Below are 16,713 nucleotides of genomic sequence, written 5' to 3'. Positions count from 1 at the left end.
CTGATGCTTTGGGTCTCTGGCTCAATCCTAGCTCGCGCCAGGTGAGTTTTGTGTTGGACAAACACCGTATGCGTCTGTTTTCTCTGCATTCTCCCGTTTCCTCCCACTTTATTCATTTATCATCGTCACCGTCTCCTTTAGCCTAGCCGGCATAAACGTGGGACGTAAAACTCAAAGATTTCATTTATCCATTCTTATACCTACAGAAAGCAGATGACGATCATACGCTCTTCGGTACTCGTGAATACTAACCGCAAATACAACAGATGAAAATCGTGTAACGCTCAGTGCTACGAGATATACTGAAATATCAGTGTCGTTATTTCCTTTCCGTTACCATGGTGATCACCTTTTTTTTTAACGCGTGACGTGAATGGTGTATTTTAAAGTATAGTTCAAACAAGGAGAACTGATAGAAATGTACCATATTTAAAATTGTAAAATGTTTTATCGACTAATAATGTTGGCGGGAAAGGGTACAGCTTTAGAATATGGAAATGCGTTTAGAAAACTACAAATAAAATCAAGAAAATTCATAAAGAAAATATACTAATATCTAATGAACTTATTTCTGAAAGCACCACATCTCTAACTGATAAGGTAGAAACTAAATAATTAATATAAACGTCGTTATCATGCAATTCATCTTAAGAAGTAATTGTACACAATAGAAACTTCCTAACGTGTCAATTGACAAATTGTTGGTACAAGGAAAACTGTAAAAAAAAATATACGATTTAAAAAAAAAAACTTTCAAAACAATGTTAATTCTATTGGGACATTTGCTTTTCTTCTATCCACTCTTGACAATGGAATTGCACAATATTAATGTCTACAATATTGCAAAAGAAAGGGTAAAAATGTAAGCCCTTGGAAATTGTCGATCCAGATCATCAGTGGATATAGGTCAGATCTTTCCTTATATTCCCTATCAACTTAAAAAAAAATCATTTAGAAACAGTACAATAAGAAAACATACAATTATGAATGGTTCAGCATATATTCTAAACAACTGTTAAATATTAATCCTGTTCACGTATGCAATGTTACGATACTTATATTATTGAATAAAAACATCCCAAAATTATTTAAGGCTAACATCTGATTATGAACAAAATGAGTACAATTGTTTTCTTTTTTTTTCTTTTTTTGCTGTTTCTATATCTGTTTTTTTTCAAAGTTTCATTGATTAGGAATATTAGAAAGAAAAACATAAATGTTTCTATCACTCTAATGTTTGCAATTCCGAAATATTTCATCACTGTTTTCGTTTTGCGTTTAGATCTTTAGATTTTGAGACTACTTGTTGCTTAGACAATAAAATAGCGATCACCATAGCAACTACAAGGATATGACGTCACACTATTTCAGTCTATTACTAGACCAGAAATGGCGGGCATTTCGAAAGTTGCGTTTTTTTATGTGACAACCTTTAAAATGTCTATATCGACCTGTCCGTACTTCTGTCTGCCTATCCACAGATATCAGAAAAAAAACAGTAAAATATAGCGAAAAACAGTTTCATGGAATTGATTTAGCTTTTCAAAGATATGTTCCATGTTCACTAATTATCTTTTAAAACTGGAAGTTGTAGAAATTTACTACTATTGCACTTCTGACTTCAATGTTAACCCCTTCAGTGTGGGTGGCGAGTTAACTCGTGTCTTCAAAACGCACCTGCTGTGCGGATGGCGTATATATACGCTTTCATTTTGCTTTGGCTATTTTGTATTGCGTATGGCTAATACACTTGCCCATAGTATGAGTAATGCTATTCCCGACAATATTTAGCGAGTTTGCGCTCACCTAGGAACCCCAAGAGACCACACAGAAAAATTGGGCTTGATCTGGTGAGGCATTCCCAAATTTTGTGTAACCTAAACATGTGGTGATGATGATGACGATGATGATGATGATAACCATAAATATTACAATGACAAATTATAGTAGCTAATTAGAAGCAACAAAGATCATAATGCCGAAAATTTCATTGTGATTGCTTGAGAGGTTCAAAAGTTATTAAAAGTAACAAATTCCAAAGTTCTAAAATATATATAATATATATATATATATATATATATATATATATATATATATATATATATATATATATATATATATATATATATATATATATACTTTTTACAGCGGTTCGCATCTGAAAATTACGCACAGAAGGGGTAATTCTGCATAGATCAAAAGCGGAAAGACGTAACGAAAAACGACTTTTTGATGTGGATTCAGTCTACCAAGAATACGTTTTGTCTCCAACTTCATTCACTTATTCGATCTTGCATCGTTTGGCCTAATCCTCGTTTCGCCTAACCAATTATCTGACACTTTTATGACAGATAAAAGATAAGCTTTATGTCCGCCATTTTAGGCGAAATAAGGATACTCGTTTGGCCTAATCCTCGTTTTGCCTAAAATGGTGGACTATTAAAAAATCTTGGAGATAAAACTGGAGAGAAATTTTTCGAAAAAAAATATTAACTACTATGTGAAGAGCTGAGCAATACAATTAGTTTTCCCATAACTAATTTGTACTAGGACTATTTGCTTTCGGAAAAAATGTTTCGACAATTGTACAATTACTTTTCCGTTCCATTTTGAGAATATTAATGCCCCTACAGGTTGTATAGTGACTGTATTTGAGATGAGAGAAACACAAAAAGTTACACCTGTTATTAATTTTGTTTAAAGGTGAGTGCTGTTCAAAAGTAACTTTTAGTTTGCAGTTTGTTTCCAAATATCTGATATTGTCAAATGATACTGCTAATCGGTACGTTAAAGGAAATATAGTGTGTGTGTTTCTTCTTATGTAGGTGTAAAAGTTGTTTTATTGTAGGTTTTGATCTTTCAGACGATTTCATTCCAGTTTCAACGCTTTTTTGAAACTGTTAATGCATTATAGGAGATCCGATTGTGATTCTATTGTAATAAAAATTCGTATGAAATTTGTAACTATTTCGAGCTAGATCTGACAAAAGATCCCTAAATTTGCTCATAACTTAACAATGGACAATTGTGATCGCAATGAGTGATTTGTGACAAATCGCTCCGCTGACAAATTGCTCTTTGGATAATTCCACAATTCAAACATCTTAATGCGTTACTGACAAAGAAAGAAGAAAAATATATTTCATTTCTTATTATTACTTTTGAAATTACAACTTTTGAGTTGAATTTCCACTCGTTTCACATACTACCGGGAATGTCCATAGCATAAGTCTCTGAGATGCACAATGAGATTGAAATCTTTTTTTTTTTTCGGTGGTTGTTTCAGCAGGAAGAAGTTGAATGCTACTCCAAACAGATGGTGGCCAACCGGGATCTGTTACGAAGGTGGTTGTCCTGCTGGGTGAGTGAGTCGGCAGACATATCGCATTTGTAGTCAATTAGTCCCGGTTTCGAGTTCAAATGGAGGACAATTTCTCTCGGATGTAAGGCGAGAAGCGATTTGATTCCGCTTTAAGCTTATGTGACCGCTTCCAGCATAACCCGGTTGTTGTATAATAACACCAAGATGAAACAAACTTATTTCTCTCCATATGTGATATAAATACATACCGCAAATCATTAAAAAAAAAACCTGGTTTAAACTCAAAAATAACGGATTTAAACAAAAAACGGGTTTATTGTTATTGTTGTTTTTTTTTTTTTTTTTTTTTACTGTTTTTGTCAACCGTGCATCTCACCATGCTACTCGTTTATTGGTCCAGTCACGGCATTCTGTTGCCAGTGTAAAACATTAACCGTAGTGACATATAATGACAAGTAGTAACCTCGTGGGTTATCGGCTTCTGAAGTCGATAAGATGAAGCGAACGTTGTCTACTAACTATCCGGCTGAACTCCTTATTCAGTTGGGTGTCCGTCTTGGCTAAGGTTTACTGGTGTTCGGTGCAGTAAGCAAAGTTATGAAAACATTTTTATACCTTGTTCTCTTACATGTGAGTTTCTTTTTACATTGTTAAATTACTGTAGATTTCCAAATTATGCAGATTCAATATTGAAACCGGAAATATATCTATAACTTACGGCAGTAATAGAGTGATAATGTGAGACATGCAACCTGTTTATCGGAAGCTGAATTCTCATCAAAAACGATTTCTCATTATCTCTTACGATTTTTAATATTTAGGAATCAATATTGAAACCGAAAGTTGTACTAGTTCTTACTTTAATAGAAGACTCAAGCTGAGATAAAATCTATTCTTAAGATTTGGAATCCATACCATAAATCGTTTGGATCGTTAAAGAACGTGTCGATATGTATACGATATATGAGTAGGCCAATGACAAAACCCGTTAAATTCACTTTAAAAAAAAAAAAAAAGAGATAGTGGTTGCTCTGGAAACCTTACTTGGAAAGCTATTATTTCCAAATAGTATTCAGTAGAAAAAGCCATTTTAACTAGTTGAAAATTGAGATTGAAATATGTGCCAATTACCAAAACTTGTTAAATCCATCATGGCAACAGATGCAAAACCAGTTAAATCACTCTTCCATATTCAGTTTCATAAACTGTTAAATCCCAAACCTGCAAATAGCCTAATGAGAAAAGCAGAATCAAACCCGGTTAATTCCATATTTCAAACAATTTGAGGTTTCGTACTGTATAGGATTAGTTTAGTAATCTGAATATTTATTGCAACTCTTCGTAAATCATTCGAAATTTTATTTGGTAGAATTTGAAGTGTGTGCTTTCATTATTTTTTTACTTTTGGACTGAAAATTGAAAAAAAAAAAAAGAAAATGAAATCTTTAGTTTTACGTCCCACAGTTATGCCAGTTAGCTAAAGGAGACGGTGATGATGAGAAATGAATGAAATGAAGAAAGTGGGAGGAAACGGGAGAACCCCAATAAAACCCACGGTCATGGTGTTTGTCCACCACAAAGTCCACATGGCGCAAGCTGGGATCGAACCAGGGGCCCCAAGCACCGGAGGTGAACGCTTTGCCACTGAGCCACCGCGCACACTGGACTGAAAATGGAGACACTATACGTCTTAACCTAACTGTTGGTGAAACTTTTCTGTGCTTATTTGGTTTTCTTTAATAATTACTAGACAAATGCACGCAAAATCGAAAGAAAACGATACTCTAAGCAGCAATGATCATAATTTTGTTATCAGACAACACCAAAATTGTCTAGAAAACGTACAAGACACATGAAAAACTGGAAACGAAATGTAGCCAAAAAGACAAGGTGAGTGGACTATCTATGGTTAAAAGTCGTTTGTTTTGTATTTCAGGGTAACTCTTTACTTTGAACAGAACATTGTTGGATTAGGTTCTTCTCTAAACGGTCTCTTCAGCTTCAGCAGAACCTCATTCTTAAAACGTCTCGTGTCAATTATCATTCAAAATTATAACATGCTTCTGGTACAACATGTTAAAAAATTTTGCCACTTATTTACCATTTCTAATTCTCTTTCTGCCACTGTTTTGCTCAAACTCAAAATTTGCACATTTTGTTTTGCTATATTTCAAATTCATATATTGGGATAATTGGCAAATTAATATTCACCCTATGTCAGTCCATAAAAGGTTACAAACTCTTCCAAAATATAGTCATTCAGTTTAGAAATGTATAGGCCTACAGATAGGTATAATTAACTCCGCTTGTAGTTACGAAGGGTTTGACGATTGAAAGCAGCTCAAAGCTCACGTTTTACAAAGAGGTTTTTGAGGAATAGAAAATCGAGAAAATGGTGATGCACCAGAGGACGACGGCGATATGGATTTCCATTTAGTAGATGATGATGGAGAGGAGGTTACATAATTCAATTTTTTGCACATTTGGATCCATTGTTTTCAATTTAGAACAAAATTAATGTAGCATTTATATATCCATATTCATTTGTGCTAATCTTGTGCAATGTATAGTTGATAATAAATTCCACCCCACCCCACCCCACCCCAATATTTTAGTAGGCATAATACTGATTTCTGACTCTGACTCCCTTTCTTTTTCATAGGTTTTGTATCTTGAGCCTCAACAAAAATGGCCGCTCGTCCAGATACAAAAGCTGTTATGTCCATTTACATACGCAAAACCTGTTTAATCCAAACTATTTCCTTCAATAACGTAATTCACAGACTAGTGTGATTATACAGCTTTCGACAGACCAACGCTCACATTGTTCTTAATTTTTTAATGTTCTCTAGTTTCTAATATTATTTTACAATTATGACGTGTTTAAACACTTGTTCTCGATTTGTCACAAATTATAAAATTTGAATTTAACAGGTTTTGCTATTCCCCTACTCATATATATTCGTATATATCCATGGTCCTAGTAAATACATAAAGGAGTTTTGGTAATCCTAACTCCTCGAAAATAGTTAATATAATATTAATCTATATATTTTGCATTTCTTAATTCTTTATATACTAGGGAATTTTCTCTTATATAATATCCCTCTAGTTGAATTTCCACGATTTTTTCATTGTCCGCCTTTTTAGGCGTAACGAGGATTAGGCCAAACGAGGATCCTTTTTTCGCCTAAAATGGCGGACACAAACCTTATCATTTATCTGTCATAAAAGTGTCAGATAATTGGTTAGGCGAAACGAGGATTAGGCCAAACGTGGCAACACGCACTTATTCAAACCGAAAGTGGTAGCAATCTACGATTTTTGGTTTCAACACTAAGCGTCGTATGGAGAGCATGGCGAAAAATAGCGAAAAGTATTTATTTGATAGGGATTCAGGATCAAAATAATATGTCCCAACTTCCACATTATTTCCCAATTGTAACCCGAAGTAGTACAAAAGTACTTCCATTTCCGGTTCCAATATTGAATATTATGTACCAAAAACTGCAGTAGGAGTCGAGAAACTACATTTTACATAAATGACGATGATTAAATAACGGGAATGATTATGTGGAAGCATTGGTGGAATGATAATGTGGTGGGAAAGGGAGCACACTGAGAAAACTCATGGACACGATGTTGTCCACCACTGTCTCACTGTGCCCTCTAGCCTCATTTCTAAAACGGATGCTTAAAATCAAACTCATCCCCCTATCCACTCATTTTCTCAACTAATATTGAAACCGAAAGTGGTGGTACATTTTTACCATATCCAGTTTCAATACAGAGATTAAAGTGAACATCGAGTATGTCCTTGAGACGCTTAATTGACTGAAGAGAATTGCGTCTTTCTAAATATTGCCCTTTTCACTCTATAACCATCGTTGGAACCAGAAGTGGTAGATTTTCTGCTACTTCCGTTTTTAACAGAAATATTAGAGTGGAAGCAGAATTTGTTTTTGGGAAGCTTGTTTGATTTAAAATAACCTCTTCTCATTACATGTTAGTGTTTTTACTCTATAACTACCAACGTTAAAACTAGAAATGGCTGATTTCTTTCACTTTCGATTATATAAGAGATATTAGAGTCGAAATATAATATGTTCTTGGATGATTAGTTGGTTACAGAAAATAGCTTTTCGTTATATATTATGTTATATATATATATATATATATATATATATATATATATATATATATATATATATATGGTAGATTGGGGTGAATAGGACCACTTTCAAGAAAATTACCTTGTACTGCTATAATTAGTGCTTTATTAAAGAATATTTTACAGAATTATAATATACCATATCTCTAATACAAAATTCACATAAAATCATTTTCTTCAAAAATTGTGTAATGCTATAAAAATGTATATATATATACTCGCCTCGAATGGCCCTATTTATCCTATCATATCTGGGTGAATAGGGCCATTCGTAAGATGAATAGGGCCACATGTATTAAGTGAATTGAAACCTCACATAATTGTAAAGTCGTACTAAAACATACAGTGCAATTCGTATTCATAATATTTCAGTATGATAGATGGTGTAAGTGATAGATTTACATGCTCATACAGTCATAGTTATATATGGGTGGAGACAAGTTTCTCTCCAATGTATTTTAAGAAAACACAACACAAATAAGTAGTCTCTAATACCTTCTTTTTGTAGGACAATAATCACATTACAACTACAATTTCTTGAACAGTGTGTTAATAATATGCTCTCTTTTTTCTAATCAGCAAAAAAATCGTTAATTAACCCTTGTCTATAGGCCTAGCCAATATCATATACGAGTGCACAAAAGCAAAACTTCAGTTTACACACAGAAAAAAGCAAACTTTTCATTAAGAACTTCTATTTCGTTCTGTTGCTGGACTGCTGAGACAACGTCCACAAGTAAACATTTTCCTTTGTTCTCCTTCGATACATTGCGTATGATACCACGCTTTGCACTTGTAGCAATATACCCAGTACCTAAAGGATAAAGACAAAGTGTAGTAATAGGAAAAGCTTCAAAACCAACGATCATTTCGTTTTTATTGGTATTTTTTGTTACTTCATCATATTCTTTTTCTTCCGTCAGGTCTTCTGAACTTACTACTGACGTTCTACGTTGCCGATCCCTTTTAAATAATGCTTTTCGAACAGAGTCTGGAGACGTTAGTAACTCAGCACGCTGCTTAGGCATAAATTTACTGGATGCTTTTTTCTTAACTCTTTTTTTTCACAGATGTAGTTACTGACGTTTCTTTCTCTGCAGGCCTTGCGTTAATTTCTGATTCCTTATTAGATATTTTAATTGTGCAAGAGGACAAAAAAAAATGTACTGCTTCTTGTACGTCATCTGTGTTTAACTCTTATATTTTCCCATCTGAAATAAGAAAGAGAGACAAAAAATATCGAATTCTTATATCACCATTATATATAAGACGATAGATAGAATGAATTGAAAGCTTTACGTCACAAGGTTACGCCGGGCAGGCTAAAGTAGACGGTGATGATGAGAATGAATGAAATGGCGGAATGAAAAAAGAGGGAGTAAGCAGGAGAACTCCGTGAAAACCCATGTACATGGTGTTTGATCACAACTTGGCGCGAGCTGGGATCGAACCAGGCACCCTACACACCAGACGTGAACGTTGTGCCAGTGATCCATTGCGGCTCCCTAATCAAAAAGTATGGCCCTGTTCATCCTAACTAGATATGGTCCTATTCACCCTAATTGATAGCTTATAGAAAAATGAGTTGGCAACTCTGTTTAAGATACTTCACGATTATCATGCTAATCATAACAACTCGAGTCAACCTTCCTGAAGATAAGAAAATAAAACTTTTGCACTTCCAACAAAACTACTTCGCGTAACAAGAAAGAATACATGACAAAAGTATTAAAAAAAAACTATTTTTCTTAACACTTACCTCCAATTGATTACGAAAGTTGTTCTGTAATACAATCAGAGTCCAGCATTCACACAATCAAACTGCATAATAAACTTGTAGAGATTCACAGTGAAGACACGGCGTGCTATTCGCTTCGCTGCTTTTGTTCTATAAACAAGTAAGGTGAATAACGTAACGAGTGGCCCTATTCCACACGATGGCAATCAATGTTAAAACCGTAAATTGCTTATTTCTGGAACTTCACACTTCAATTGGGGATTAAAAGATAAAATGGTATATTCTTAGTACACTTAATTGATTCTCACTATTTCTTATCGATTTTACTGTATGTAGATCAATATTAAAACCTCAAGTTTTAGTGGATTTCTATCATTTCCAAAGTTAGTTGGCAGTTAGGGATGGAAATAAAATGTACTATACTGGGTGGCTTAAAAGTAGGTATATAAAAATGAAATGAAATCTTTAGTTTTACGTCCCACGCTTATGCTGGTTAGGCTAAAGCAGACGGTGATTATGAGAAACGAACGTAATGGTGGAATGAAGAAAGTGGGAGGAAGCGGGAGAACCCCGAGGAAACCCACGAGCACGGCGTTTGTCCACCACAAAGTCCACACGGCGCGAGCTGGGATCGAACCAGGGACCCGAAGCACCGGAGGTGAACGCTCTGCCACTGAGCCACCGCTCCCTCCAAAAGTAGGTATATACCCCTGCATTGATCATGTTTAACATTCTATTTTATCTGTTTATTTGGTTCGGCTTTTCCGAGCTTAAGATGTGAGTAAAACACATTAAGCACAAATAATAAAGAAACTATGTCTACCTAATGGATAACAATAAGAAATGATATAAAATGCAGTAGGATACTGTATACCTACTTTTGGGCTACCCTGTAGTATTGGGAAATTAGTTGATTGAAAAAATCTTGCTATCTACTGCTGTTTCTTGTTCTATGGTGAGCAACGTCAAAGGCAGAAGTGGTTGATATCTGCCACTTCCAGTTTGAAAATCGCATCCACCAACGATTACTAATATTTGACTCTCTACAAACTGACCAAGTTTGGTGGGAATCCACAAGATAGTATTTGACATTTTTTTTTAGTTTCCGTGACGGACGAATGGACGTGCTTTCGGATAGCATAATGTGTAATAGAAATTTGGTAAACCAAAGTCCTTAAAAAGAACACGTCGAAAATGTAAAATGAATACAAAAATGTATATTCATTTCACACGGCATTAAATATCCTTTTCTTATTTCTTTGGTGTTTCTGCAGTTTGAGTATCGGCGTTACATTCAGGTGAGCATACAGTTGAAGATAAAACGAGCGTAATGCGAAGTACCATCAAAGTCGCACATGTGTCCACGCACACAAGCGAGTACACGGTGGCCAGCAATATCAACCGAAAATTGCCATGAGTGGTATCTGTTGAATATCATCAAAACGAGTCGCTATTTAAATATATCAACTTTTTTTTTACTTTACCGGGAAAATATGTTAAGAAAAAAAGACTTTTTGTCTCTCACACAGTGGCTTTCGATACAGCATGTTTAGTGCAGAAGAGAACCATGCCAACTTGTTTTATTTTTATTCTTCATCATTTTGGACATTTTTCTCCTTAGAACATCTACCTGAAGCTCATCTCAGAGTTTAATCGATTTATATCCATGTATTGCAAATATCGTTTATAAAATACCGAACTGTATCAAATTTTCCGTGTACTTAAGCGCACCGTTCAAACTTTGTGTCTTTGTTCCCACAACCTAGGTAATTTGACTTGATTTCCTTGTGTTCTGAATGCTCCATATGTCCAAAGGGGAAACTAATAATTCGTGTATGAATCGAAAAATTTGATTTATCGAGCAAGTCATAAGTTCACAATTTTACTTTGGATTTCAATTTTTATGTTAGGATAACTTGTCAATGAAATTGCAAGAAGTGCGCCTACTTTCGGCAGTTTTAACTTCGTTTTATTGGTAAGTTGATATGGTGAAACTGTCCGGGATTCCATTCCCGGCGAGATCACTCAATCGACAGATATAACAGCTTTTTTTTTTCAGCCCAGAAGTTCTGAATGAGATTCTTCCTGAGTTTTGTTCTTTGGCATCAGATAAATACCGAGATAGTACCTAATGTACAGGTCTCAGCTTCCCTCCTATTCACTTCCCCGGATAATGTGCTCGACGAGGCACCACATGCCATAGATATAAGTAATACTCATAGATACGTAAATATGCATAAATAAATAAATATATGGTGAAATTGATAGCACATAAGTGTAATTCATGCATTTCATTCTCAATTATCCTTTCTGCTAATTATTTTATCATCACACATTCTATATTACTACTAACCAGCTATTTTTAGTAATTTATAAATTCAATCTTAACGATAAACTTAATACAAACATTTCTTACAGTTACTAAAGTAGATTTCCTCGCTAGCCTAATGACTAACTTGTATGCATTTTGTACATGAGGTCCTGGGTTCGATTCATAGTGGGGAAGCTACGAATAGACTACATTAGATTAGATTCCACTTTAAGATGTACGTCTTGGCGTATATTGTCTTGTTACTGACAAAAAAATACGTAAATACCAATCATTCAGCAATAAAATTATATTAATGCTCACAGTACCAAAATTTCACTATCCAAGACACGGCATAATCGCCTGGTAAAACTGATTCAAAAGAAGAACATACGAAAGATGAAAACATAAATTAAATAAATAAATACAACATGTATAACAAGACTTTGAAATCAAATTCACATTGATATATACTGAATAGTGCATTTAAAAAAAAAATCCACTCAACTACTCATATTATCTGAATTGAACTTCACTTTTATTCAAATCACAACTATTTAAAAAAAATATATAAATATAAATGCCTTGCTTACAGAGTACTCTCCTTAAGTCTATGTATCACACTTAGAATATATTCATTAATCCCAAGAAAGGTATAAACATAGGTGTGCAAGTTTATATTTCTGTTTTTTCTTTTTCTTTCTTTTCTTTTTTTTTGTCTCACTGTGGTACAGTCACAGCTTTAGCATAAAATCTTTAAGCTGTGATACAATATGTTGTCTTCATTGAAATAGTTTCTATACCAACTGCAATTATGTAACGCAAAATATAGCAGTTATACTGATATATCGTTACGCCATTTGCTCTATTTGCATTTTTTATTAAATATTTAATCAAACTCAAGGATAATCAAACGAAACCAAATAACGTAATTCTCCATTCTTTCTATGTCACTGCTTCATATTTAACTTATGAGAGGTACTATGATCATGATTATTTGCTGGGGTACACAGATTCTAGTGTGCCATCCAGGTGATAAAGTATAATATGAAATTTACATAACAGCAGTGTATACTATTCTCTTTGAACACAGCCTAGAGGTAGCAGAGAGCAGAACACATCCTTACCTCTGCTACGTGTGATCCCTACTTCGACCCCTGGCCAAATAATTTTGAGTTGGACAAGATTATGTAAGTGAGTTCTCTCGAAGTATTCTCATTTCCTCCCAAATTCTTATTCTGTCATTTTTTTCATAAATAATTCAGTTTCGTTAATCATCCATTATCTGTAGGCTAAAGGGCATAAATGTGGAACTTAAAACTAGGAAATGCATTCTTTTGCATTTCTATATAGCCTGAAATTAGAATAATATTAAAATAGCAGTTCAATGATCACTGACACACTGAATTTTCCAATCTACTGATTAAACTTTAAAATTTGGAACTTTTTGATATCCATGGAAATGAAGGTAGCGTAACACTCTATTGTAGCCATCGGTAAATCCCACACTTAAAACAAAAATATTTTCCAATTCTATACGGCGCTTGTACCGGAATATGACAACTTGTATATATGCTTCTCTTAGGAAAATTTAAACAAAAATGAGCGCATATTGCTACTCAATAGTACGTGTTTCTCAAGTACATAAATAATATTATTCGAACAGAATAAACAAAAAAAAAATATCAAGTGAATGAACTTGGCAGCGAATGACATATATTTTAGCGCCTTAAAATTAATTTATCTCAATTTGATCGAAATCTACACATCAGAATCTATTTTCAAAAATGTTTTATTTAAATCAACTAAGTCTATTGATTGGTATACGCATTATCTTTAACATTTTTTCCGTTAAATTTTAATAATATTTCATAATTATACAGATACCTACAAATTTTGATTAGATAAAAAAAAGAACATCCCTTTGTTCTGTTAATATTTCCACAAGTAATGACCTTTCGACTGAATCTGAAACACTACAAAGAAACTAATTAATTAATTATTTTCATGTGTAGTGAGCTATTCTGATTTACAATTATATGTCGTGGTTTTACATAACATCACCTTTAATCCATTGATCAAAAAATTCCGTATGTTATACCTCTAATTCGATAACTTCTGGACGTTTTTATACAATTGATGTGGATTATTATTTTTGAAATAACTTTTTTTCTCGTTTGTGTTACCAAGTTGATGACTTTGATTGTAGTTTGAGTTAAACAAGTTTCCGGAAGTTTATAATAAAAGATAAATTAGAAAAACAATCACTTCATTTGTTTAACACACTTACTATATATATATATATATATATATATATATATATATATATATATATATATATATATATATATATATATATAACATCTGTTTCATCGTTAACTGATCCTATTTTCATTGTAATTACGTCGAAACAGCACAACCCGAAGCGAGTACTTAACAATGAATAAATAACTATCTGGGAAGGGGTAGGATGGTCACGCTAAAATTGTGTATGTCTACGTACTCCTTTTATTATCCACTTGATCGACAATTGATTTTATAATAGGCATGCACGATAGTAGCTGTCCACAATTTTCAGCCAGAGAGTTAAACAAATTATGCGGAATCGCAAAAGCTTCAATTATTGTCGCCAAAGAAGATCCGTTGAATTAATGTGCCCAACGAGCATAGTAAAAGGGAAACATGAAACGCATGTTGTGGTGATATTGTCTGTTTATTTGCCTGCGTAGGCAGAATAAATTCCCTAGTGTTGTTTTGCTTTCTGGCAGAATGAATACAAGTCAATTTAGAACTGTTATAGTTTAGGTACCTGCATCGCATTTAAATAAAAAAATATTTAAATATATGCTTACTTGGCTTTGTAAATGTAAATTTCACTGCTCTAATTGTTGTAAATAAGGTATTTTGGTGGTTGTCAATTGTCACGCGCGTATATAGAATACTAATACTTTCCTTACCAGCATGACCAAAATAATTTCATCTGTTGAGAACCCGGTGAAGTTGAAAGATGAGCATAACCAACTATTACTAAAATATGCATGACCAATTTACTGTGTATATACATAATGCACGTACAAAAAAAAATGTGACAAAAAAACATTGCATAAAAGTGTCTTTAGGATATATTAAAATATTGATTTTGGACAAACAGTACAACATAAGACGTAGTTTAAAGGTAGAGCTTCCAAACGAAGTACCCAACATTTCAAAACAAGAGTATACAATACTTATTACAAGACACTCCTGCAGCGATAATTTATAATACAACTGACGATGTGAATCATTATCTTGGAGAAGATCAATCCCAAGACATTATCACATGCTTCGCCAATAGGTAATCTTCGAGAACTAATCAGCACATACTAGTATTAGATAGATATTGCAACTGGTGAAAGTATACGTTGACGGCCATTAACTTCCTAAAAGAACAATAAGCAAAGTGAACAGAACTCAATTATTATGTAGTAAAGCAGTGTCAGTTTGTTTCGAAGATATTTAAAAGGCTATGTTTCTACTTAGGGGAAACTTGTTTACTCTAACTGTAACAACAATTTCTGGATAAGGCTCAACCCACTTATCTTCATGAACTATGAAAACTATATGAAAAACAAACAATCCAACTCTGTTGAAGATGGTGTCGAGTGTCGCAGCTCCAGTACGCGAGCGGAACGTACTTTATAATTTCAACTTCAGGATTAACAGTATGCAAGCGGTCACGTGTGAATAAACAACAAACATATTAAGTTTCTCGTAATCTTTAGCTGCAGACATATCCGGTGTTAGCAAGCATTCTAAATAATAGAGACGAATTATATTGCCCAGTTTATTGATAAAATGAAGATTAAAAGAAAGATAAGTTACAGTTGAAGTCCGTCGGTAATTGCCGAAAAAGAGATTGAAAAACGGACTCCCGAGCTACACAGTACGACGTGTGTCTACGAAGTTACATCAGGTTTCTGGAGACACATCACATTTATAGTAAATGCTAAAAACGTGACAAGTTTCTGCAACTTACATCAGATCTTATGACTATTTTGTACTTTGGTCACCAATGTTAACTTTCCATATACACCTTTTTGTGCACCCAACACTATAGCTGCGTGCGCACATGGACTCTAAGTATTTTTCCTTTTCGTACACATTTTTTTTTGTTATATTAAAAAAAAAATCACACATTGATATTCAGTGCTTAAGTCCTCATCACGTATAAGGCCTGGTGACCATTTCCTAACAAACATCTCCAAAAATCTCTTTCATTTCCTGTTCTGAATTACCCCTTTGACTTTGTCTCACCCTTGAAGTCTCTCCTACGATATCCAATGTTAATAGGAATTTTCCATTGAGAATATTCTATTATTGGGATTTAAGAACACACAAAACACACATATTGAACAGACGAAATAACGAAACATATATATATACAGGGTGTTTAATAAGTAATGGTCATAAATTAAACCGTAGATAGTACACTCCAAAACTAACAAAAAAGTCTTAGTAAACATGTGTCCGCAAACGCTTCGTAACGGAGATAGGGACTGTCAAAAGTGTGGGAAAATGAAGTTTAGAGACGAATATCTCAAAAAGTATGAATCGAAGAGAGGGCGGTCCAATGAATAACTATCGAAGTCAGATCTGCGCTATGCAGAAATGCATGGTTGATAACTCTGCAATGCGCGCGCAAGGGATTCCCCAAAGAAACGGATAAATTCCCGGAAAATTATCCAAGGAAAAGGGGCTCGAGATGAACATTGAGAGTGAGTCTTTCCACCAGTAATTTATAAGTCGTGGTACCAGGACGAAAGCTCGAAAAGATACAAATTAGCAAACAATGTTTACGTACCGTGTGTAGTTGCATAACCAGCAGGAAATGAGAGAGGCAATCGAAGTGTGGTGATGTACGTTGTAAATGGCTCCAGGAAGAATTCCTACAACTAATGCATACGTACAAATGAGGCAGCACTTAGGTAAATCAAACGGTATGCAAGGCATTGATGAAGCATTATGTGCTAAGCAGCTAATGTAACTAATGTCCGCAATGGGAAAAGCATGTCATCATTCGAGTATGTGGGAAGACAAATTTAAGAAACGAACTTCATCCTCCCAAAATACATAAAATGTAGGGATGGGCACGAGCGAGTTCGAGCGAGTTTTCATTGAAACTCGACTCGACTCGA

The sequence above is a fragment of the Thermobia domestica genome, chromosome 6 (assembly GCF_964235325.1).
Source record: "Thermobia domestica chromosome 6, izTheDome1.hap1.1, whole genome shotgun sequence".
Taxonomy (NCBI): Eukaryota; Metazoa; Arthropoda; class Insecta; order Zygentoma; family Lepismatidae; genus Thermobia; species Thermobia domestica.
Note: the sequence above shows the minus strand (reverse complement) of the source record.